The following is a 26,814-nucleotide window of genomic DNA, read 5'->3' on the forward strand; positions in this document are numbered from 1 at the left end:
TGTGCAGTTTTCTAGATATTATTGTGTATAGTTTATCCCATAATTCATTACTGACTATTCTGGCTAGGTTTGAGGGGGTTATGTTGTAATTTCATGAGATCCCACAGCAACCCCACATCTGATGATAAAGATAAAAAAAAATCCAGGTCATCATGACTTCTCAAGGCTTTTGTTCACCAACCGTCTTCCAGGAAGAAGGGAAACTAATGGAACAGTAGTGATATGAGATAGAAAAGTAATCATGTAAGTATGAATCAGCAAGTTTATGTATGGATATAGAACACGAGTGTCAAACTCGCCATGTCACATTGCTGTCATGTGACGTTTCATGACATTTTCCCCCTTCGTGGCACTGGGGTGGATGTGGCCTGTACGGTACACATCCAGCCCACGGGCCACCAGTTTGACACCCCTCATATAAGTGAATGGGTGATGGATATGGGGTGCTTATATGTGTGTCTAACAGAGATACTATGTATGTTCAAAGGGGGATGTGTAGTTCCAAATATCACCATTCTAATTTGCATGCTTCATGAAGTCTGAAACAGACTCATAATCATATTTACTTCTGTCAACTTTAAAATATAGAGAACATTGAGAGAACACCATGACCCATTCATTGTTTATTTTCTTTTCCTCCAGCTAACTAACAAGAAAGTGCAAAGAGCATAATGAAATCAATGTTCTACTCCAGTTACAATGGACAACAGTTCTGTCACCTCACTAGAATCCTGCCACCCTTGTTTTTCAGGAAATATATTTTGTGCATTTCTCTGAAAAAAACCCCAACACTTACAGAAGTTGCTATGGTGGGAAGTTGTAAGAGAGAAGATCAAGATGAAAAAAATAAATCAAAATAAACAAAACCTTTGAAACCTTCCAATGTCTTCTCCGCCACCTGTCAGGATGCCACTCCTCTGCTAATTCCTGTGAGTTGTGAGAGATAGCATGATACAGGTAGTCCTCAATTTACAACAGTTTGTTTAGTGACCGTTCAAAGTTACAACGGCACTGAAAAAAGTGACTTATGACCGTTTTCACACTTACAACGGTTGCAGCATCCCCATGGTTGTGTGATCAAAATTCGTATTTATGACGGTTGCAGTATTACGGGGTCATGTAATCACCTTTTGCGAACCTTTTGACAAGCAGAGACACTGGGGAAGCCAGATTCACTTAACAACTGCACTGATCCACTTAACAACTCTGGCAAGAAAGGTCGTAAAATGGAGCAAAACTCACTTAACAGATGTTTCCGGTAGCAACATAAATGTTGGGCTTAATTGTGGTTGTAAGTCGAAGACTACCTATAGAAGTTTTCCAATGGAGTACTTTCCCCAATAGCTGTGATTAGGATTGCATGTTGCGAGAGCAGCTGCATTTCCTAGTATGACTTGATTGCTTATTGTACTGTATGACTGTCACTGAGTGTTGTGCCTTGTGATTCTTGACGAGTGCATCTTGTCTTTTTATGTACACTGAGAGCATATGCACCAAAGACAAATTCCTTGTGTGTCCAATCACACTTGGCCAATAAAGGATTCTATCTATTGAAGGAGAGGGAAGGTAAGTTCTAATTAGTACATATCAAAAACAGGAAGTTTCATAGACAGGCTATTTACCTTGTATGGGATGGGCGTGGGGAATGAGCCATGGTAGGCTTGAGCTGAGAGCTGGGAAGGACGAAATATGAGGCCAACGTTCTTGTCAATGGGAAAATGTGTTCTGCAGAGTCATAGCAATCCCCCCCTCCCACCGCCCACTTCTAGCTTTGCTGTACTGTCAAATAAACTGGAGCAGAGTCAGAAATAAATCAGCTCAGTTCTCCAAAACAAACATCATGAAATCAGTCAGGAGAAGATCCTGCTGTGGTCAATAACACTGATGCAGAAGTGCTCACTGTCCATGAATAGACACTTTGATATTTCTCTCTCTCTCTCTCCTATAGATGATGCGATGTTTGTGTGTGTGTGTGTGTGTGTGTGTGTGTTTCTAAATGAACGGTTACCCACACAGTGGAAGGTATGCCCTTGAATTCCTTGATGCTGTATATGATATACCCTCAGGGCTCCAAAGGATTCCCTTCCTTCATTCTAGAGAGCTGCTTTCAGAAATGGGTCATATGCAAAAAGCATGCAAATTTCTTCTCTGCCAGGAAGGGCTGGCTGAAATTTGATGTCCAAATAGGTGAAACGCTCTGCTACAAAAGCTGAAATGGAGACATTCTTAGCTGTGATGAATAACTGATGATTCTGCCTTGTTCAGGAAGTGTGGCAAATGCTGGGAAGCTGAGCCACAGAAAAATGTGCCTCATGACTTGGATTGGGCTGCCTTTATGAATCACCTGACCTCAACATGCCTGCCTGCCAAGGTTGGATTAAAACAAAACCGAGAAAAATGAAACCCATGCACACAAAAATGGTGTTGTTCTTCTTTAGATTTTGGACATGGCTGAGCTGCTGTTCTAGAAAAAGATAAAGCTACTGCCAAGCATCCCTTTTTCAAAGATTGCCATGGGATCATCCTGGTTGCTTAGATAACATGGCTTGGATATCTTTAAGGGTTTACAGGCAGGGCACCAACATGGTAACCATTCACAGAGCATTGTAACGCAGTCGTTCCATGGATCAACAGTCATTGTTTTCATACTTAATCCCTAAACCCAGGGGTGCTATTCAGCAGGTTTTGACAGGTTCTGGAGAACCGGTAGCGGAAATTTTGAGTAGTTCAGAGAATCAGCAAATACCACCTATGGCTGGCCCCAGAGTGGGGTGGGAATTAACAATTAATTAACAATTACAGTGATTCACTCACTTAACAATTGTAGCAAGTAAATTGGGCCAAAATTTACTTAATAAATGTATCGCTTAGCCACAGAAACTTTGGGGTCACTTTTGGTCGTACATTGAGGACTACATGTAATGTATCATTTCTGTTAATGGTTGAGTGGTAATTCTGAGAATTTTCCAATCCTTCATGAGTTATGAGGAAGGCAAGCGTGGCTTTCAGAAAAGAGATATACTGACAAATGCCAAAAGTTAAACAGGAGCCAGAAATCTGCCAAAAAATCTTAAAATGGGGACTGGAAGACTTTATTTAAGACAAGTAGGATGAGTTGGACAACCTAGCAACACAGCACGGCAACACATAATATATTTACATTGGCCATTTCCTGTTAAAGATTCCTTTAATTTTAAGCCAAATGTCATGTTGTCTGAACAACCAGCAATGTATTTCTATACCACCGCCACCAAAATTATGCATGCTAAATTTGTGATGAACGTACTACCCTTGTGTTTCTTGGTCTCATATTAGAACCTGTCAAAATTGCTGCACACAGTTTTGAAGTTTGGGAAGCTACCAAATGTAGCTCCTTCTAAATTTTCTTAAAACATTTTCTTCATCTGGTGTGCTAATGTTATGTTGCCACAACATCATTTCTACATTTTTTTTTAAAGTTTAAAATTGCTGAAGCCTAAATAATAGCACTTTTCAGAGAAGAACGCATTTTAACTGGTGAAAGAGCCTAGTGTTTTAATCACTAAATTCAGGCCCTGCAAATTATAACAAACACACTTATCTGCAATGAATTTCAAATCATTTCTGGGAAAAGCTGTTTAATAAATCACAAATATGGATTTTTTTTCCCCGCACAGCCAAGATGTGCTATTTTGCTGGTTGCACAAATGCTATGATATTTAAGAGGTGCTGATTTTATAGGTTATGATAAACACATAGAGCGCCAAATATTATAACTCTTCACCAGCAGTAATTCTGATTCCATTTGAAAATTTCAAGACTATTTACTGGGTCTTTGTATTGTTTTATTTTAAATCTAGCTGTACTTTCCCTGGAAACAAACAATCTAATGAATATCTACTTCAAATACATTGGAACAAGTCAGTCAGGAGGTTACCAGCGTATGGATCACTGTTGCCATAGCATCCCATCTGGAATGACTAAACTAATGAACCAGTTGGAAAATACCATTTGTGTCAGGGAACCTTTTATGTCTGTAGGAATACCCCCAGGTTATACATCGATCTTTCAGGATGAATTTAATGCCAGTCAAAGCAAAAGGCTTTTCTAATTCCTGGATAAGAGAACTGATTATCCCGATGTCTTTGTTTTGTTAGGTTCAGCCTTAAATTATTGACCTTCATCCAATGCGTTATCACATCCATAACCCCAGACAAAGCCTGTTTATACTCTCCTAACTCAGATAATATAGAGAATCAGAAATGAGCATCATCAGCATGCTTCTGAGAAACCTCACTCCACTCTCCTGATAACCACTCCCAGCTGACTTCATTAAGCAGTGAATACCCATTAAAATCAAAATCAAAATGTGCCTTCAAGTCACTCTTGACTCGGGACAAGCCCCTGCAGTTTTCTTGACAACATTTTCAGACATAGCTTCCTCTTGCCTTCTTCTTAGGGCTGAGAGAAAGTGACTGGCCCAAAGTTGGCTTCATACCTGTAAAGCAGCACTAGAACTTCCAACCTCCTAATTGTTAATGTTAATGAAACTTTAAATAATATCAGCATGAAACTCTAAAAATGATTAAGAACAAGGGAACTCGTTGTTATGGTTCAGTTGCTAAGTAATGTCTGACTCTTTGTGATCCCATGAACCATTGCATGCCAGTCCCTACCATCCTCCACTGTCTCTCTGAATCTGCCCCAACTCATGCCCCCTGCGTTGATGACACTCTTTAACCATCTCATTCTCTGCTGTCCCCTTCTCCTTTTTGTCTTCAATCTTTCCCAACATCAGGATCTTTTCCATTGAGTCCTTCTCATTTGGTGGCCAAAGTATTTGAGCAAAGGAACTTGTTGTTGTTAGTTGCAAAGTCATATCCGACCCATCGTGACCCCATGGCAGGGGTGGTTCTACTTACCTTTACTACTGGTTTGCAGTGGGGCTGCGCGCGCTCTTCTGCACATGCGTTCAAGAGCTTCTGCACATGTGCAGAAGAGCTGCTGCACATGTGCAGAAGAGCTGCTGCACATGTGCAGAAGAGCTGCTGCACATGTGTCATTTTGATGATGTTGGGGTCAGTGGGCGGAGCCTCCCACCAGTTTTACTGGGGGCAACCCACCACTGCCCCATGGACAATGTTCCTCCAGGCCTTCCTGTCCTCTACCATCCCCTGGAGTCCACACCTACTGCTTCGGTGACTCCATCCAGCCACTTCATTCTCTGTTGTTCCCTTCTTCTTTTGCCCTCAATCTTTCCCAGCATTAGGCTCTTCTCCAGTGAGTCCTTCCTTCTCATTAGGTGGCCAAAGTATTTGAGTTTCATCTTCAAGATCTGGCTTTCTAAAGAGCAGTCAGGGTTGATCTCCTCTAGGACTGACCGGTTTGATTGCCTTGCAATCCAAGGGACTTACTTGCAGGAGTCTTCTTCAGCACCATAGTTCAAAAGCCTCAATTCTTTGGTGCTCAGCCTTTCTTATGGTTCAACTTTCACAACCATACATTGCAACTGGGAAAACCATGGCCTTGACTATGCACATTTTTGTTGGCAGGGTGATGTCTCTGCTTTTTAGTAAGCTATCTAGATTTGCCATAGCTTTCCTCCTCAGGAGCAAGCGTCTTTTTTGTTTGTTTGTTATTTTGTAACAACATATCAAAACAAAATGCGAATAAGAAACTCCAAACCTAAGTATCAGCATGGGGTATTGTATAGACCAGTGATGGCGAACCTATGGCACGCGTGCCACAGGTGGCACGCGGAGCCATATTAGTGGGCATGCCAGCTCAGCTCTGGGGCGCATGCGCATGCCGGACAGCTGATTTTCGGGCCTTCTGGGCCCACCAGAAGTAGGGAAACAGGCTGTTTCCTGTCTCTGGAGGGCCTGGTGGGGGGGTGGGGAAGGCCCGTTTTTCTTTCTTACCTGGCTCCAGATCCTTTCTATGGATCTGGGAAGGGCGAAAACAGCCTTTCCCACTCCCTCGGAGGCCCTACGGAGGCTGAAAGGGCCCATTTCCCGACTCCCGGTGGGACAGGAAGTGACTTTTTTTCCTGTCCCCAGCCTCCAGAGACTCCTAGAGAGGCTCCTACAGACTCCTAGAGAGGCTACTACAGACTCCTAGAGAGGCTCCTAGGGACTCCTAGAGAGGTTCTGGAGGCTGGGGACAGCAAAAAACATCACTTCCTGTCCCACCAAGAGTTGGGAAATGGGCCCTTTCAGCCTCCATAGGGCCTCCAAGGGAGTGGGAAAGGCTGTTTTCGACCTTCCCAGATGCATAGAAAGGATCTGGAATCAGGTAAGAAAGAAAAATGGGCCTACCAGGCCATCATGTGCCAGGAGCGGGGGTGGGTGGGATTGCGTGCGCATGCGCGTGGGCAGGTGCATGCGCAACCCTCCCCCGCCCCCCCTCTCCTGGCACGGGATGGCAAAAAGGTTAGCCATTACTGGTATAGACAGTAGCACAAAACTTGTCTACTTGAGAGGATATTTTCAAGCCCTTGTCCAAAAGAAGTAATATTAAATAGAAATACCCCGATATTTCTTCAACACCAGATACTACAAGGGTCTGTATAGAATTCTTATATAGGGCACATATGGCTTGGAGTTTCTATTGAGCTACATGGACATAACTAAAACTGTATAGAAGTATCTTTAAAACATCAAAAGAGAACTGCTAAGGGCAAAACGTCCTAGCCAGCTAAAGTAAAGGCCTTATGAAATTTGAAATTTGGAATGAATAATAAATAGGAGGCTGAAACAAAACCCTTGCGAAGAAAATGAAAATACTGAAATGAAACATCTTGTATTGCTTAAGGGCAGTTCTAGCATTATCAATACCTAATCAGAATAGGCTTTCCATAGAGATTGTCAGAAGTATATTACAATCAATATAATAAAAATCAGCCAAGAGATCAAGGAGAATCAACAAGGTCACTTTTTTTTTCTTTTTTGATATCAGCAGAAAGTGACTGTAAAAGCACATAACATACTAAAATGTTTAAAGAATTCTGGGGGAAAAATATGCGACACATGTGTGCCTGGTTTCTTTTGCATAGTGGTATTTTGTCAGATAAAAAGGGCCAAGCTGTTTCTGAGTATTCAAAGCTGTTTCTCTTGTTACAATCAAATCCAGCCTAGGTCTGTTTTATTTCTCTTTGGAATCCAAAACTTTCATGCAAGTTTGCTTTTTGTTTAGCACTGCACACTATGGATATAAACACAATGTTCCATTTAAATCTAAGCAACAATGACTTTAAATTATGAGGAACTTAGTGATAGAAGAGGGCATGATGGCTCAGAGGCTAAAAACACTGAGCTTGTCAGCTGGAAACTGACAGCCCAGGTTCGAGACCCAAGCACTGTGCAATGGGGTGAGTTCCCATTACTTACCCTAGCTTCTGCCCAATTGACATTTCAAAAGCATGCAAATGCAAGTAGATAAATAGGTACCACTTCAGAGTGAAGGTAACAGTATTTTCAGCACATAGTCATGCTGGCCACATGACCATGGAAGCATCTTTGAACACTGCTGCTTCCCTCGGCTAAGAAATGGAGATGAGCACTGCCCCCTAGAATCAGACATGACTGGGGAAATCTTTACCTTTTATGTGATAAAAGTTCACGGAAAACTGCTCATGAGCAATTGCCTACTTCTTTGGTTTTCAAAGTCTCAGAATATATGTAAGAAACTTTGAATAATTACTTTCAGTTCCTTTCTAGATCTGGAATCAACTAAAAAGGAAAAATTCTATTTAAAAATCCTCTAAGTAAAGGGAATTGAGATCAACCAGATGAGTAAGAAAATATCCAACGCTGCTTGATACTAGAATAAGCCATTTAAGGAAGAACGTGTTTAAGGAAAAATGCAACGAGGAATATATTACGAAAGTTACTCCCACTGCAAATGATAGGTATCCATCTTGCCAACAGACACCCATCTTAGTCAGTTATGGCACACTGATAACTTTTAAAAAATGCATTATTTTTGCAAAAGCTTTATTAAAGAGCCACCCAAACAATTAAGCAATTGTAATGTCTTTCCAGCCCTATTCCATCACTCCTCGTTTTCCAACAATAGCAATAGCAATAACAATAGCAATAGCACTTAGACTTATATACCACTTCACAGCTCTCTTTAAGTGGTTTACATATTGCCCCAACAATCTGGGTCCTCATTTTACTGACCTCGGAAGGATGGAAGGCTGAGTCAACCTTGAGCCAGTCAGAATCGAACTCCTGGAGTGAATAGTGAGTTAGCCTGCAGTACTGCATTCCTCCTGTTTCTCTCTACTGAGGAACACTGTGCTAGACTAAGCTGCCTGGCATTGAATTTTTCCTGGTTCACCATTCACTCTTAGCAACAATCTTCAGATACTCTCCTTCTTGTGTTTCATAATTTTTGTCTAACTTGGGATGCTTTCTTTTGCTTTATACTAAGAAAGCACCCCTCCTATTTGTTCAGGGGCTTCTTAGCAGATAAGATATGGTCTCATGCTTCACACATTTCAACTAAGTAAGGCCAAGGAGAACACAGGCTATGTGCATAACATCTGTTCCTTCCATTCCGTGACTTTCCTAGGCTAGAAAATCTGAAGACTGTAATTATGTAAAGTCAAACATGGTTAGAACTTTTCAGAGGAACAGGAAGACTATGAAATAATAAAAGACTATATTGTACATTCATTGTAAATGCATATTGTTGGTTCTTAATTTTAATTTAAATGTGAGATGACTGGGATCAAATGCAGAAATGGGAAGGACTCTGTTCTCAGCTGCTTTCTTCTTTAGGAAGAAAGAGTTGGAAGAATGATACTTCCTTCCCAGAAGTTTCTCATTCTTGACCTTAATGTGTGCAGATAATGTTTCTGGGAAGAGCTAGGATTCTTTTCAGGGGTGGGTGGGTGGGTGTGGTGCGGTCTTCCAATAAGATACAGCCTTATCAGAAAAGCATATTGTTATATTTGTGCTCATTTAAGAGACAATCCTTTTTACAGTGCATTCCTTTTGGCTTTGGGGATCTAGAGAAAGAACGACTAAACATCCAAATATGTTTATTAAAGTGTATATGTACACAGGCAAGTGCACGTTTGCATACCTGCACACATTACAGGTTAGCTTACAAGACAAAAAAATGTTTTTTTTTTTTTTTTGGAATACAAAGTCCTTTACTGAGAACTCTAGGTAGATTGTCAGTCCAACTAGAAATCATGGTTCTAACATTCCAAGTATTAATTATATATTAAACTTTCCAACATCAAATATTACTTTTGCTTCTATGCATATTAACAACTGGACATTCCTTTCTTTGGGCTTTAATCAAGTCATTTCATAAGCCCTAGGTCCATTATGGCGAACCTATGGCACGTGTACCACAGGTGGTACGTGGAGCCCTCTCTGTGGGCACATGAGCCATCACTCAGCTCAGCTCCACCCTGCCTCCCAGCTATTTTCAGGTCTATGCCGTGCATGCACGGGGGGTGGGGTGCATGCGCACATGCATGGGGGGCTGGGGGGAGCACAGGGAGTTGTGCCGCACCCTGGTGCCCCATTTTGGGTCTAGCATGCCTCCCTGCAGCCTCCTGGGACCAAAAAGAGCCCATGGGGGTGGGGAGCAGGGTGCCGGGTGGGGGATTATGAGTGCAGGCATGCATGCTGTTGTGTGTGAGTGCATGCACTTTTGGCACCCGGTGACAAAAAGGTTAGCCATCACTGCCCTAGGCTATTCATTTTTACCATCTGCTCTTCTCTGGTAGCCTTCTGAATAGCTTCTGACTTGGGGAGTTTAACTGCCATTAATATGTTGATAATATCCTGCTTCTCAAGGTCCATTTGGTTATCTTAACAGAATCCTGGAATGGGTTCCAATTTATTGCTCCAGTATATTTAGACAGACCACCATTCTGTACCACTCACAGTGGAATAGTTCCTAATGTCATTGTGACACATCAATATACTTGATGTTATTCAGAGCAAAAATGCTAAAATTAAATATTGATATTCCAGGAACCAGCAAACCAAAATGGATTAGAATGGGTCACTTCACATCTGAGGAATAGCTCCCATTATTAATGAAAGGATGTCAAAATCAGTGCTCAGCTGATAGAATGATCTCAGATTGGGTTCAAGGAAAGCCAGTCATAACACAGTGATCTAGATTTATGCTCTAAACATAGAGAAAATCAAACAATTCTATAATAACTTCCAATAGTTTGTTCATACAATAACAAAAAGACAAGTCATAGACTAATAAGAGTTTTGCCAAGAAGATTCAGTGTTTATAGCAAATACTTTCTTCCAGATACCCAGAAGGCAACATTTCACATGGGCTTCACTAATTTATAACTAAATATACAGTGTGAAAAAATTGAGGATAAATTTTGTTCCAGCAAACAAGTCATTAACTGAAATGATCACTCTTTCTCAGAGAGAGAGAGAGGGAGAGAGCGGGAGGGAAAGGGAGAGAGAGAGAGAGAGAGAGAGAGAGAGAGAGAGAGAGAGAGAGAGAGAGAGAGAGAGAGAGAGAGAGAGAGAGATATGATGGAAAGATTAGGGTTTGTCATGCATACAAAATCTGGTCAATGCATATTGGTCAGAAAATGAATTTTTTATTACCATTTATTACTATTGTATTTGCAAATGGTTGCTAACTAAGGTAGTCACTAATGAGAAGTGGATATATATATGTTTTCTTTTCTTTTCGTAGGCCTTTATGTGTATTTCTCTTTAGCCAGGTTCTTCCTACGTTAACCAAGATTTTTATGCAGCCCTAGTTCAGTGAAAGCACAATCCACTAGTTTCTACACTTAGTCTCCCAAAGGGCAGCAGGGTGCTTCCTGACTGCCTGAAAAAAAGTTAACAATCATAGGCTAAATTAACCTATCTATCCTTAAACTACCAAATCCCCCCCTGAAACCTTAACTCCACTATAGATAACATAATACTTCTAAAATTTAACATTCATTCTTAAGCTATTTGATATTTTCTTGTCTAATACTTATTTTGAATATAATCAATCCATCTTCTCCATTCCGATACGTATCTTTCTTGTGTATAGTCCTTCAAATACGCTGAAATTTTCGCCATTTACTCCGCAACTGTTTTTATTGGGTATAACTACGGACTGTACAGCATTAGAGACTAAATTGATTTTAAATTTGATATCAGCAGCTAGGCTGTTGGTAGTGCAATATTGGAAGAAGGACTCTTTTCCTACTATTGAAGAGTGGACATTGAAAGTAACGAACTTAATGATGAATTTTTTTGGTTGGGGGTGTTACTTGGAACCCTGGCAGCCTATTCCATGCTCTGGGAAGAAAAATAATTATGAAATTGCACTTCTACTATTCAGTTGTTTATCCCAACAAAACTAGGATATACATTCCTCTACACTGTGGGAAAGTTTGGATCCAGACTTTGTAGTGTTTATATATTTCTAGGATATTTATTTAGATTTCTTATCTCTGTCTCTTCTGAAGCTATTTAGCACTTGCAGCAGTGAAACCTCCAGAAATATGAGACATAACGATAAGAAATTCCACTGAATTCCAGCAGATCAAATTGCAACTGTTCTTAACTTTATGCTGGGACCTAGTTTAGCAGTAATGCCTATAAAAAGGATTTGCAAGATTTTCAGACATTCTACAGATGGGAGAGAAAGTGAAGACACTTCTGCAGGCTTATGGAAAGGCAGGCTGTATAATCACTCCTCCTCTTTTATGCATGTATGATTACACCCAAGGAATATATAACATTTCCTTCCTTCTCTGATATTGTTCAATTTTATTTTCCCTTCAACGTTGTGCAGAGCCTTTTATTTAGCTAGACTTTTTTTTTTTTTTTGCTCTGTGGTTGTTTTTATGCAAGATGTCAGTTGATGGAAATTTATTATTTTAGTTGTAAGCCCTTCTGAGAGCTGTAAACAAAGAGTGGCTAAGAATGTTTTCAAATAAACAAATAAAAGACATTATCTCCATGCAGGTGGAGATAAATCAGCTATGATTGCTCTCATATATTTGCTGCTGTTGTTTGCCAACCACTATTGTGAATCCAGTAGTATCATCAAAGCAGGGCTGGGAGACTGATATCCAGAGCACCATTCATCAGAAGGAATAGAAGGGCTCCTAAATAGAACAACACTGGCATAGTTCATTTTGAAATAGTGAAAATGTACCCAATAGTACCCAAATGTACCCAATAGTGAAAATGTACCCAATGCTACCTAAGAAGAGACCCTACCAGACACAGGCCAAGGGATAAACTGCATCATAGAAAGCAAAGAGAATGCGGCCGCGCGGGTAGTTACGGGAGCTGCATGGCGCTCCCATACAATACCTCTCCTGCGTGAGCTGCACTGGCTCCCAGTGGTCTTCCGGGTGCGCTTCAAGGTGTTGGTTATCACCTTTAAAGCGCTCCATGGCATAGGACCTAGATATCTTCGAGACCGCCTGCTGCTACCGACGGCCTCCCATCGACCTGTGCGCTCCCACAGAGAGGGCCTCCTCGGGGTGTCATCAGCCAAACAAGAGCATTGATGGTACAGTGGTCTAAGCACCCTGTTATTAACACAGCTGCCTGCAATTACTGCTGGTTCGAATCTCTCCAAGGCTGAAGGTTGACTCAGCCTTCCATCCTTTCTAAGGTAGGTGAAATGAGGACCCAGTTTGTGGGGGCAATAAGCTGACTTTGTATAAAATATACAAAAGTATGAAGGCTATTGCTTAACGCATTGTAAGCCGCCCTGAGTCTCCGGAGAAGGGCGGCATATAAATCAAAATTTTAAAAAAATGTAGGCTGGTGACCCCCAGGGGGAGGGCCTTCTCTGTGGGGGCATCCACCCTCTGGAACCAACTGCCCCCAGAGATTAGGAGAATCCAAGACCTCGGTGCCTTCCGCTGTGCCCTTAAAACCCTCTTTTTTCAGCAAGCTGGGCTGGCTTAACTTTTTTTTTTCTTAATTTTTTAAATGTTTTAAATGGGTTTGTTATTGTTCTTAAATTACGGGGCCAAATTTATATATATTCTTTTAATACTATTTTAATGTTTGTAATTTATGTTTTTATTCGGCTGTACACTGCCCTGAGTCCTCAGGGAGAAGGGCGGTATATAAATTGGATATAAAATAAAAAAATAAAATAAAATACTGGCTGGGAAATTCTGGAAGATGTCCACATATCTTAAAATCTGCCAAAGTTGAAAAACTCTGTTATAGATGAATAAATTGTTAAGAACATACATATTTTCAGATATGTGTATCTCTATGTGTTGTTTCTCACTTTATAGGTCAAAACATGCATGACAATAGCATTTAGTATTGAAAAGAAATCTATCTCAACAGAACAACAGAATAATACTACTTTTTTTTTTAAAAAAAATCTAACGCTACTTTAAAAAAATGTAATAAAAATAGTTTGGAACAAATAATTAGAATTGCAAAGGATCACATTCAGAGAATACCATTCAGACACAAAATAAATATTTTTGAAATGCTTCATAAAGTAATGATGTTCTTGTGGCATAAACTTCATATATCTGTCTAAATCATAAAAGTTTATGTCTCAATAATTTTTGTTAGCATTCGGTTCAGGTGCCAGAAGACTTTTTTGTGATTTTTGCTGCAAGATGGTGTTAGAGCTGTCCTTGAATAACTTTATGATACACCATGATTCCCCCAACTTTAAAAATAGTAAAATCAGAATCAATTGCTTTGAGATGAATTTGGATTTCTCAAAGAGGAGCCATCTAGAATACTTCTGGTAGAACCATAAAAAATCGCAGATGAGGGGATTTTATCAAGCGATCAGTCTTGGCTGGAACATAGATACCAAATCTATATGAAATATGAGTGAAAGACAAAAATGGGATGATGTTGGATCATTTATGATGCAACAGTGCCTTGGTATCAGATTGGGACAAAGTTTCCCATTCTAGGTTGGTGATGGGCACTGTCTATTACCTCTTTTCTAAGCCAAACTGATCACAGGCAGAAGATGCCTTCAGGTTTTTTTGACTATATTGTTGTGTGGAGTAGGGGTGTTCATTTCCACTTCTTAATTTGAAAATTCCTATTTATACCATCTTTTTGAATCAGTGACTTTTGCGTCCAGTTGTTGTGCCAATGTTGGTAGAGTTGTAGGGCTCAGGATGATCAACTTGTTGATCTCTGTAAGCCTTCTGGAGTCACCGAGAGTGGTTGGGCAGCCATATAAATTTTCATAAACAAACAAACAAAGAAACAAGCATATGTATACATGTATGTAATGTATGCATGTATGTTGTGATGGGCAAGGCAGCTAAAAGGATATGGGTCATTCTATCATCTCCTTGAACTTACTGATCTGGATCAGAAATACATGACTCCTATCCTTCCTCCAAGTAAATTCAGCAGTATAATATCTAGGTCCAATTTCACTATTAAGGGTAAATTTGAAGTTATCAGTAAATGCTACTAATTAACCACTAATACATGATTACAATATTGATATGGAGTTGCCATTTGAATTATTTAGCATGGAGCTTTGTCTTACCTTATTATCTCATGACATATGAACTAATTTTAGTGTAATATATTATGTAAGATCTCCTAATGAGATGTATTGAAATAAGCTTATGTTTTCCTAGTCTAATGATACGTCCACTATATTCTGAACATTATTTGCACTTCTTGGAAAAATGACCAGGTTGAACAACCACTGATGTAAAGTATTAAGATATTTAAAAGAATCAGCTTGAAAAACATATCCAGTACAAGACAAAATCTAAGACTCTAAAATACAACTCATTATTTCTTGTTTGACTCCAGAAAATCCTGCCAGCAAGCTCCACATCTTATCTGCTGGGTGGCTGTTTGCAGCCTGAGCTTCTGCTGTGATTCAACTGGGCTCTCTTTCAAATCTTTGCTAATCCTCCAAAGAACTTTAATTAAAACTGGACTGACATTAAATGTGCACTTGAAAACCTTATGTAAATGAAACAGAAGGAAGAACCAAAAGGCTGAAATTTCTTTGTTTCAGCAATTCTTGCTTCTTTTATAAAAACAGCAACTTTTTTTTTTTTAAAGAAGCCTGTAGCAGTGAGAAAAATGTTGATAGATTCTCACTTCTGAGCTTGGTGTAAATTTAAATGGTTTGATAGGCAAATCTCTGCAGAATGGTAGCCATATTTTTATACGATTAGTAAAATGTTAGGATGGACTCAGACATTTCTTTTTGTCCACGAGTTGCATGGGTGAAGGCAAAATACTCTCTCTTCTATCCCATTTGAATTTGGAGAAGAACTAATTATCTAATATTGCAGTGAATGCTGTTTCTTACTCTGCTTAACCTTACACACTAGTCAGAGTCTTCTTTAATTTTTGAAAACCATGCAAGCAGCCCTTACACCAGTCTTTTGCAACCTAGTGTCCTCTGTGGCCAAACTGGGTTTATTTGTTCAGTGACAAAATTGGCCAGAAGTGCAGTACTGCATTCTAACCACTGTGCCAGCATGGCCCTTAACCATATGTTCTTCTTCTGACCTTATCTTCTGATTTTAAGTTATTTTCATAGGAGTATAGTATGGCATGGGGATGGGTGGGCATGTTTTGTTTCAATTACTCAATGGGAATGGTTTATGAACAAGTAAGACTTTGGGTCTGTAGAGATTCTCAGTCATCAGGGTCATGGTTGTCCCAAGGGTGCTTTTTCAGGAGGCAACTGGACTTTCTTGTTTTTTCTTTGAAGACATTTCTCTTCTCATCCAAGAAGCTTCTTCAGCTCCTTCCATTCCCCACAATTCTGTCAGAGCTGAAGAAGCTTCTTGGATGAGAAGCGAAATGTCTTCAAGGGAAAAACAAGGAAGTCCAGTTGCCTCCTGAAAAAGCACTTTTGGGACAAGTAAAACTTTGCTTAGCAATAATGTTCTTTGAGCAGATAAGGAAGATACATGCTTTCTGTTTAGAATTAAACTTGTTTCTATAATTCTATCTATTCTTTTCATTACAAAATAAAAGTATACTTTTTCACAAGTGCCCCTTCTTTTTACAACACCGTTTGTCTGCTTTCCTTTCCTTTTCCTTCTTTTTTATTGCAACTGTAACTGTTTGTTTACAGTTTACAGTCCTCCTTGTTCATATCTCTTTCTCCAAGTTCTCTCAGTCGTTTTGCTAGAAGTATGCAATACCCAGACTGAAAGAGGGAAAGGTACCTTGGATTTCTTGGGAATGCAGTTGCTGCACTTGTTAGTGCCTTGGTACAGTGAGCACATCCATGACTGCTGGCTCCAATGCACCATTGCTACTTTGGACCCAAATACTACACCTTTGTCCCCTATCTTCCTTAAGCAGAAGTGCTCAACTAACTTTTATTCACATTTCACTAAAGCAACAAACTACTATTTCTCATACTCTCTAAATGTTTGTGACTACAACTAAATCTCCCTCCACCATGGTCAAGGCCTCAACACTTAGGTCCAGGAGTTTAGAGAAGGTAATCTCTAAAGCTTTCTTGAATTGCTTGAAAAAGATAAAAAGTCATGCCACAACCTTAAACAGGACTCTTTGGACTATAGCTAGTGGGAAGCTGTAGAGTTAGCAAATGAAGCAAAGCTTTTACTCCTTTTAAAGTTTAAAAGCAATGTGAGCCCCTTGCAGAACTCTTATAACTAATCATAATCATAAGTTTATTTGTCAAGCATATATAAGATAACAAGTAAAAGTATAAACATAATTTGAATACGTACATGAAAAGAGTAAGTAAAAAGGAATATTAGGACAGGGTTACATTACATTAGTTACATTATAACTAATGTAAGTAAATGATTCCTTTATCCTTTAAGAGACAAATTCAACAATAGAATTAATGAAAAATTATCCCAGTTTTTTGAGGGATGAATAGTTTGGTGAAACTGGGCTAGGAATTAGGAAAAAAGAGGCAAACACAAACCTGTTAAAGATAATGCTGAGTACAATCAAGTCTCATTGTATTTACAGTTTGGACTGAAGAGGACAGAAAAGTGATCTGTCTCATTGATTCGTTATCCTGTGGCACAAATACAATCAAATCAGAGATTGCAGGCACAAGAGTTCCAGCTTTTTGAAAATATGACTGTGGCCTGCTGCAGAGTCAATGGGGTATCCTTGATATTTGCTTAGGGTGGTACATGGAATGGGGATGATCAGTGCAAAAAATCTTGGTGCTACTGACTGGACCAACCCTTATGCAGCAGCATGGTCACTCTTTCTGTCATCTAGTGGTTTTCTGGATTTTTGAAGTCCAGATCTGAAGATTGTAGCACTGCACATCTTAAGAGTACCCCCAAACAATTGCACGTGAAGACATCTGTTCCCTTCAATGTAGCAATACCACTTAGACTTATCACCCTTAGCTCTTTAACCAATTGCTGGTATTGGGATTGTGGGTCCTATCTGAGAGATTTGCCTTGTGGTTGGACAGCATGCTTATGTCCTTTTCGTGATGGTATACTTTGACTGAATTAGAGATGGAAGCAAAATGGAGGTAATACAGTCCTCCCATAGACTTGCTGTCAGGGTAATTTTCATCCTCCAAAGGTCATTCTGAGTCTTTGTGCTTGCAAATATTGTAATCTCAGCCTCATTCCAGCAAGGCCCAGTACATGGTTTGTCTACATTCTGAAATAAATCAAGACATTCCATGATGGGAATATACCAGAGAAAACCTTCAGCAGGTTTTTCCATAATAGACAAAAAACAGTAGGTTTTAAGTTCCATAATAGAATAGTTCATTTATCTGTAAATAAATGAAGTAGATGAATTAGGAATGAATTTCCAGAAGTAGAGAGTAGAGTGATTTTTCTTATTATATGTGTATATATGGAGAGTGATGACTCAGCAGTGAAAGCTGTAAAGTTGTAAAGCTGGCAGCCCAGGTTTGAAACCTGAGCGCTGCATGACAGGGTGAGCCCCAGTTACTTGCCTAGCTCCTGCCCACCTAGCAGTTCAAAACAGGCAAATGCGAGTAGCTAAATAGATATCATTTCAATGGGAAGGTAAGAACATTTTGTGTGCCTTGGTGTATAGTCATGCTGGCCACATGACCATGGAAATGTCTTTGGATGATGCTGGCTTCCTTGGCTAAGAAATAAAGATGAGCACTGTCCCCTAGAGTCAGACAGGATTCCCTATTCATTGTCTTGTAATATATACAGTATGTCCAGTGGTGGGTTCCTCCCGGTTCGGTCCGGTTCGGCAGAGCCGGTAGCGGTGGCGATATGATGTCACCGAACCGGTTCTCCCCCCACCCCGCACCCCCATGTTATTCTTACCTTTTATTTGGTCCCACCCCCAATCTATTGCTGCCTCCTGAGTCCCAGCTGATGACTAGAGGGAAAAAAACTGTTTAAACTCTTGCCGTGGGGCTTCAAAGGGCCATCCTACAGCTGATCAGTGTTAAAAGCAAACAAATGAGTCGGGTTGTAAGTGCGAGGACTGGTCGTAAGTGTGAGGACCTTCCAGAAATGACTCTGACCAGCTAGGCATGCCCACCTAGTGACATGACCTCCAAGCCACACCCACAAAATAAGCCACGCCCACAGAACCGGTAGTAAAAAAATTTAGAACCCACCCCTGAGTATGTCCCTTAAAAATTGCTCTCATGTTCTATTTTAACCTTTTCCAATCTGGAGAAATGGGAATTGTGGGAGTTGTATTTTAATATATAGTGTCATTTTCCCAGACAGATTCAGAAGGGGAGTAGATGGTCTCGAGGAGAATCCTCGAGCCAGTCCTGGTGGATCCCTCCATTGTTGCTTTTCCTCCATCTTCCCTGAGTCTTTACACCACCTGAGGGTCGGGTTGGCGCTCAGGGCTCAGGACCCCAGACAGCACCCCAGCGATTGGGGAGCTGGGTTGAATTTTTAGAGGAGATTCGGTTTAATGTTGTTTTTCCAGGCACTAAATGTGGCAGTCCTGAAGCTCCAAAGAAAAGATGGCTCCAGGGCTGACATATAGTTTAACTGCAGCAGGTTGGGACAAGCTATTCACTTCTTCAGGAAATTTGAAGCAAGAAACAATAGTCATAGGAAAGAAACGGGAGACAAGGAGACAGTTAGGAACATGAACTCTGGATGCTTACAAGCCAGCTTTGGTCTTTTCTAATTAAAAATCAAACTTGGGAACAAATTCAAGAAATAAATAAAAAGGTAGTTGAAGGCACAACTAAAGATATGTCTGTGGGTCAGAGATAAGAGCTTGAGTTCAAAATTTGGAGTGAATTATGGATTGTGTATGAAATAGCCTTAAATACATGAGCCATTTGTCTTCACAATAGGACACTTGCCTTATATAAAGGAAATCCAACTGCAAGAACATAAATGGTATCTAAAAGTTTACCTTCTAACATCTCACAGATGATACCGGTACTAGAAATTTCCCAATACTTTGGGTATTGCTTTTCATATCCTAAATGCTGAAAAATATTTGGCATGCACTGTACTTGCCCAAACTCGGTGGCTCAGTGGTTTAAAAGATGCCAGAGAAGGTCTATGCGTTAGTGGTTCAAGTCCTACCATCGCATGACAGGGTGAGCTCCCATCACTTGCCTCAGTTCCTGCCAACCTAGCAGTTTGAAAGCAGGTAAATGCAAGTAAATAAATAGGTACCACTTTAGTGATGGTTTTCTGTGTTTTGCTGCATGCTTTGCACTGAGGTGTGATGTCATGCGGGCCACATGACCATGGAAACATCTTCAAACAGTGCTGACTCAATGACTTAAAGAAATGGAGATGAGCACTGCCCTCTAAAGTTGGCTACAACTAGCAGAGTAAAACCCACAGAAGGACATTTATTGTACTTGAATTCCTTTGGAGGAAAGAATGTCAATGACTTTAGGAGTTTCCTGACTATTTTGCTGATTACTCAAACCAAAAAAGAGAATTGTCAATAAATTGTAAATTATCTGGCTCGCTCTCTATACCCTCAGATGCTTTGAATCTTTCAGCTAATTCTTTGTTCTCTCTTTATTTGCCTTTGCCCCTCTGAAATCTGGCTAGGCTGGTTCTTGAGAACAGATATTCTTTATTAAAATAAGCCCAGGTAGCTCCACCCCTTTTCATTGCTAGGATGGCAAATTAGGAGGGACATTGTGGAGTCTTTTTGTGAATGCCACAAAATGCCAAAACTTTTCCACAGCAGTAGTGACTGCATTCCCCCCCCCCAATAATCCTCCTTCCTGGTAGTATGACAGCATTCTGCAGAATGAGTAGTTACATCATTGTTGTATGTAGTAGTTATATCATTTGCAGGGAGGACCTGCTTTTTGCTGTCTTTTAGGAAGCCCCTTGTGATGATGTTAGTGTTTTGTTGAAAAAAAAAAAAGATGATTGCCAGAAAATAATCACAAGAAAGAATAAGACAAGGCAAACTCCTGCTGCCCTTCAATTTAGGTCCTTTTCCCTAAAAAAGAAATATTGAGCCAAAAATTCAAATATATGTCAATACCAGAGGTGGTATTTAGCAGGTTCTGACCAGTTCTGGAGAACCGGTAGCGGAAATTTTGAGTAGTTCGGAGAATTGGTAAATACCACCTCTAACTGGCCCTCCTCCCATCTATTCTCTGCCTCCCGAGTCCCAGCTGATTGGGAGGAAATGGGGATTTTGCAGGAACCTTCCCCTGGAGTGGGAAGGGAATGGAGATTTTACAGTATCCTTCCACTGGAGTGGGGAGAGAATGGAGATTTTACAGTATCCTTCCCCTGCCACGCCCACCAAGCCACACCCACAGAACCAGCAATAAAAAAAATTGAATCCCACCACTGGTCAATACAACTTTAAAAAGGAGGTTAGATTCTCCCTAAGTTAAATAATAGTGTACTGTGGCCTTCCTTATTCCCATGCTGGTTGTGAATTTTGAGTATGGAAATGCAAGCTTATCTAAAGGATCTCTGATTTCCAGTGACATCTCTTTTGTGGGAGGTGAAAATCAGAGGCAATTCCAGAATGCAGTGAACAAACTTCTCATTCCAGACAGACATAACATGATCCTGAGGAAGCTTGGCAGACATCTCATTGCTACCTCTCAGTATTTTTTTAGCCTATCTCTTTAAATAGTTTTCATTTATTTATTTTTTCATTTACTGATTACTGATCATTTATTCTTGTACCAAGGCATAAGTAGGACTATCTGGCCTCTAGAGCAAACCTCTCAGCTGGGACCTTCTTGTGGTGAGGGAGCCTCTTCCCCAGGCTGAAGCCATTGATGCTGACAAGGAGAAAGGGAAGAAAGAATCATTTATTCTCTGCTGCCACAGCGGTAGCAACTAGGCAACTTCAAAATGAGAAATATTAAAGTAGTTAATAATCATGATGTGCCAATACACGTTTTAAAAGGCTGCATCATTCTAGCAAGCCACAACAGCACAACACAATAAGGAAGAAGTTCTCAAATCTTGCAATTCTGTGACTTCATAGAGTAGGATTGACATTTCTCATCAACATAGCATCATACAACCAGGAATTGGGTCTCGGTAATTCAAACATTGAGCAATGGAGTGGTTTTGGAATGTAAGACTTATAGAAAACATGTTTAGCATTCTTCCATGTAAAGAATTCCCATTGAATTTCATGGAATTTCTTGATAATAAAAGATTAACATTTTGAACCGGGTTATTCTATCAGAGAACTGAAAACACAAGGAGAGATAGACTGCTGTCTCTCTTGAGTATGGAGGATGAAAGAGTGCTTAGAGACACAATTTTCCTCATTTAACTGCCCTCTCTTTATAATATTGCTGATGTGGTACACAGACAATTAAAACAATGTTCAAGGCACTACTAGTTTGGTAGTTAAAACTGTTTTGTGCCCAGGGCTCTACTATGTTTGTGTATACATAAAAATAAGGAAAAAATGTTAATTCATAAGTCTCAATTATACACATCAAGTTTTATTTGAAAATATATATATACAATTCTTCATTTGCTGCTTAAGTCCCAGTATTTTCAATAAAATTAGAGCTAAGATAACTGGTTGCATAAGTTGACTCCAGAAAGCTCAGAGCATGATCATGCCAAGGCTTTGGATTTGGTTATTTACATACAGTCTAATACTTGTCCAGATCTGCCTAGACAAGCAAGAAAATGGGAAGATTTTACTTAGCAGCTCTGAATGATCAAGAAAAATAAACAAAAACCAGACTGAATCAGTTAAATAAGATCACTGAGAGTAGACAGAGGTCCTGTAAAATGTCTTTCCCTCAAATTCTACTTCACTGACAAGAGGAATCTTATTGGGGTGGGCTAGAAATTGTAATCATCTTCAGAAGCAAAACACAGGACTATTATTCACTCTTCAGGACATTACAATATAAATAAGACTTCTGGACACCTGTATACCATTCACATATTATGCTAATCTGTGGTTAATTGAACAAGCAGTCTAGAAAATGAACAAAGAACTGAGAACTTGCTTGGCCAGTTAGTAGTTTATTTTGCTCTCTTTTCCTAACTCTTCTGTCTTACCACTCAGTGTAAGACTTTAGATGGAAGATTTTGGCAAGATACAAAAACCATGGAGAAGCGCCAAACAAAAGGTACTGTTTCAGGTGGTACAGGTGGTCCTCACCTAATGACCGCTCATTCAAAACTGTTTGTGATCTGCAGTGATTCACTTAACAATGGCAACTGGAAGTGCTGGAATTTCCATCACTAAGTGGCATGGTCATGTGACACCATGTTTTGTGCAGGAAATGGAAATGGTTACCCATATGTTATAATTGAAGTGGATAAACCAGGAACAAGCGAGAACTGTCTGAACTCAGTTCTTGTGTGTCATAAGACTCTATCAATACTGACTTTCAAAAGAACAAAATGCTCAGACTGAAGTGGCTGTTTAGTATCTGGTCACTGCTGCTGAACAAAAACTTTGGGAAAATACTAATCTGAAGACTAGATCAGAAATCTTTGCAAAGTAGGGAGAACCATTTTTATTTTCAGAATAAAAAAGAAGAGTCTGCATGGCAATTGCCTAACATTACAAGAGCTGTTCAGAAATCTAGTTAAGAGATCTCTGCTAAACATGCGAAGATGCTCCAAAGAGAGGGGAGCAATTCCAGCCCAGCTGCTAGGCAAAAGTCTAGAGAAGAAATCTTTTTGGCTTAGATGAGTTTACAAAATGTCAGTCTACCATATAGAAGGAGGGCTGCATCCCCTCAACCTACATACTAGAGTTGAATTGTGTAACTTGCTAAGCTTGCTAAGATGGAAATTTTGACACCATTGCAATCTCCCCAAAATCTAGCTGTTTTTCTCATTTGGGCCCCCATTACTTTGATTTAACTAGTGGCTTTTGCTCACTAATCAGAAAAATGAATTTACAAATCTTGATCTACGCTTTATATTTTGTTAGGTTCATCAGCATAGAGGTGTCTGTGTGTGCATATGTATATAAAATTGCTTGTGTGCCAGTGGTGAAATCCAAATTTTTTTACTACCGGTTCTGTGGGCGTGGCTTGGTGGGCATGGTGTGGCTTGGTGGGTGTGGCTTGGTGGGCATGGCAGGGGAAGGATACTGCAAAATCCCCATTCCCTCTCCACTCCTTGGGGAAGGATATTGCAAAATCTCCATTCCTACCCCACTCTGGGATCAGCCAGAGGTGGTATTTGCTGGTTCTCCGAACTACTCAAAATTTCTACTACCAGTTCTCCAACTACTCAAAATTCCATTACCGGTTCTCCAGAACCTGTCAGAACCTGATGGATTTCACCCCTGATGTGTGCTCATGTATATAAGAGTGCTTTAATACAGGAGGACCTTCAGGATGCAATATGTCTCTCTTCCAAAATTCATGGGTCCCAACAACATGAAACGTGAGTGTTAAGCTAAACTATGTTCAGAGTAGTTCTGATTCAGTTGCCTCAGTGCAATCTCTAAATGGCAATCATTTATTCAAATGGAATGAATCTAACAGATTCATCTGAGAGCAGCACAAAGGTGGCAGACTAAACTGTTTGCCAAATTCTCAAATTGCTGAGAATAATCATTTTCTTCATTCCTCTCCCTTTTTATTTGCAGAGGCCCACACTGAGTTCCGTTTCTGAGTCACACCAACCTGCAACGGATTCTGGGATTGGCTTTATTTCCATAACAAAGAGTCCACGTCTTATTAGGCATTTAATATTTCCTTCCAGCATCTCCCTCTTCATTCTAGCTGCACAGTTTGTTTGGTTACAGTTTTCTTCTTTCGTGTGTGAGACTCCTACTGAACTAATCAAGGCTGAGAGGATTGAGGGCTGAAAAATCTTGAGCAATGCCCGATAGATTAAAAGACCTTGAGGTTAAGCGCAGGGCAAAACAAAATACCCTTGAGTAGCAGTGCAAACCAGTGTTTTATTCCTTTTCCTGTTACTGAAAGGAAAGGTTAAGTGATTTAGAAAGCATTGCTTCATATCTAGCTTTAAGATGTAAGCTAAAAAGCTCTGACCTATTAATCAGAGAAGCTCCAGGAATACAGTTACACAGGCTTTTTAAACCCATCAAATATAATTCTTGGGAAAAGCAGTAAGAATAAAACAGACTGGAATTTATCACTAACCAAGTAGCTTCTCCTACATTTACCTTTGAAGGTAATATGGAAATCCAGTTGGTTCACTAAGATAGGCCAATAAAAACATTTTATGCCAGTACTTCGCCATCTATACTAGCTGCCAAATCCATCTCTGGATCCAATTCAGAGCGTTGTTTTTAATCTTTAAAGGCTTAGGATGACTTAAATGCAGGGGTGAAATGCTCCCAGTTCGGACCGGATTGCCCGATCCAGTAGTAATGGCGGCGAGTGGTTCAGAGAACCTGCCCCCCCATACCCAGTTGAGCTGTGCAATCATCAGAGGCTTTTTTTAATTTTTAAAGGCATTTTTTCTACAACCTCTTTGTTGTGTCCTCGGAGCTGCTGAAGGAGCGTAGAGCATGCTGACGAAACACGACCTGATTGGTTTATTGCCACATCCCTTCAGGCGGGAAAATTAAGGCTTCCTATTTGTTGTTGTTTTTGACAGCTCAGTATATAAGAGCTGTCAACTCTTTATAATGTAGATTTTCTGTTCAGGAGTTGCTTTTGTTGTCAATAAATGGTTCGTGTTACAAGCTGTCTCCTCATTCATTCAGACCCTCACAGAGTTTATAATACTCTTCAGCCGAAAAAATGCTTTTAAAAGTAAAAAAAAAAAGCCTCTGATGATCGCGCGGCTCAGCTGGGATCATCAGAGGCTTTTAAAAGCATTTTTTCTATAACCTCTTCAGCTGACCGCTCTTCAGCTTTGGCCGGAGAAGTTGTAGAAAAAATGGTTTTAAAAGTAAAAAAAAAAAAAAAAAGTTGGCCACGCCCACCCAGTCACATCACCCTCCCACCAAGCCACGCCCACAGAACCGGTAGTAACAAATTTTACATTTCACCATTGCTTAAATGACTTAGAAACAGGTTACCTGAGGGAACACTTTCTCCTGTATGTACCAGTCCAGCTCTTCCACTGAAGTTCTCTTCCAGGTCCCCCACCAAAAGAGGTGAGGCAACTGTCTCCAAAGAGAGAGCATGTTACATGATGGCACCCTGTTTATGAAATTCTTCTCCAGAAAGATTTAACCGACTTCCAAACTAGCATCATTTCAACACCAGGTGAAGTCCTTTCTATTTTCCCCTGTTCTTTTTTTTATTAACTTGACTCTTAATTATATTTTATTTATAATTTAATTTGCATAGTTTTAGATTTTGAATGACTGCCTTGCTGCTGTCTAGTTTACATGCAGTTTTGACTTTGTATTCTACTTGGTGTTGTTTTACAGGACTTTGTTCAAATCACATTTTTAATATGCTTTATGGTAAACTGCGCTGAGAAATATGGATATTGGGTGTTTTTTTTTTAATATAGAAAATTAAATTGGATAAAATTAGAAGAAAAAAGTCCTACAGGAAGGCAATAGCAAACCACTTCTATGTGGTTTTTCAGAAGACAATATTAATAAGTGCACAAAGTGCTAAGCTTGGCATGAAGAAGAGTTTGCTGAGTCTCTTTTAGTGAGAAGGGAAATGCATAAGGGACCATTCCATATGAAAAGCCTTTCCTAATAGGTTTTGTTCTACCTGATTGCAACACTGGCTATTGCATTAATATTATATACATCTTTTAATTTTCATTATTGAAAACATGACTTAAGATGTCGATATTTGATTTCTAGATGGAAGAAAATTATAGAGTAGTAAGTGCTTGTGTAGGGATAAGAAATACATCTCCATTTGAAACAGGGACATTCATATTAATAGGAAGGTTTTCACACATAAAATAACCTGAATAATACCTTTGATCAGTTCATGAGGTGTTTGATTTTAGCAGCTATGTTTTAAATGGCCTGGTTTGTATATTTGATTGCTGCACCATAGTGACTGCCTTGTTCAGTGACCATTCACAATGATGAAAAGGCAACTTTACAACCAATCCTTCCATTTTTGACCTTATTTATAAAGTAAACAAAAGTTGAAGTAAGATCAGTTGCAGATTTACGTAGTGATTACTTTGCTTAATGATGGAATTGCCAGTCCCAATAATGGTAGCTAAATGAGTGTTTCCTGATCTGGCAGCATATTTAAAAAATGTAAGTGACTTTTCCTATCTTTTACTCCAGAAAATGAGCGCTTGATGTTTTTTTCCTAGAATATAGAAAAGAGCTGTGGTGGTGCAGTAGTTAGAATGCAGTATTGCAAGCTAATTCTGCTGACTGCCAGGAGTTCAATCCTTACCAGCTCAAGGTTGATTCAGTCTTCCAGGACAATAAAATGAGGACCCATATTGTTGGGGGCAATATGTCGACTCTGTAAACTGATTAGAGAGGGCTGTAAAGCACT

This window comes from Pantherophis guttatus, chromosome 3 (assembly GCF_059756535.1).
Source record: "Pantherophis guttatus breed Tessera chromosome 3, ASM5975653v1, whole genome shotgun sequence".
In the NCBI taxonomy this organism is placed as follows: Eukaryota; Metazoa; Chordata; class Lepidosauria; order Squamata; family Colubridae; genus Pantherophis; species Pantherophis guttatus.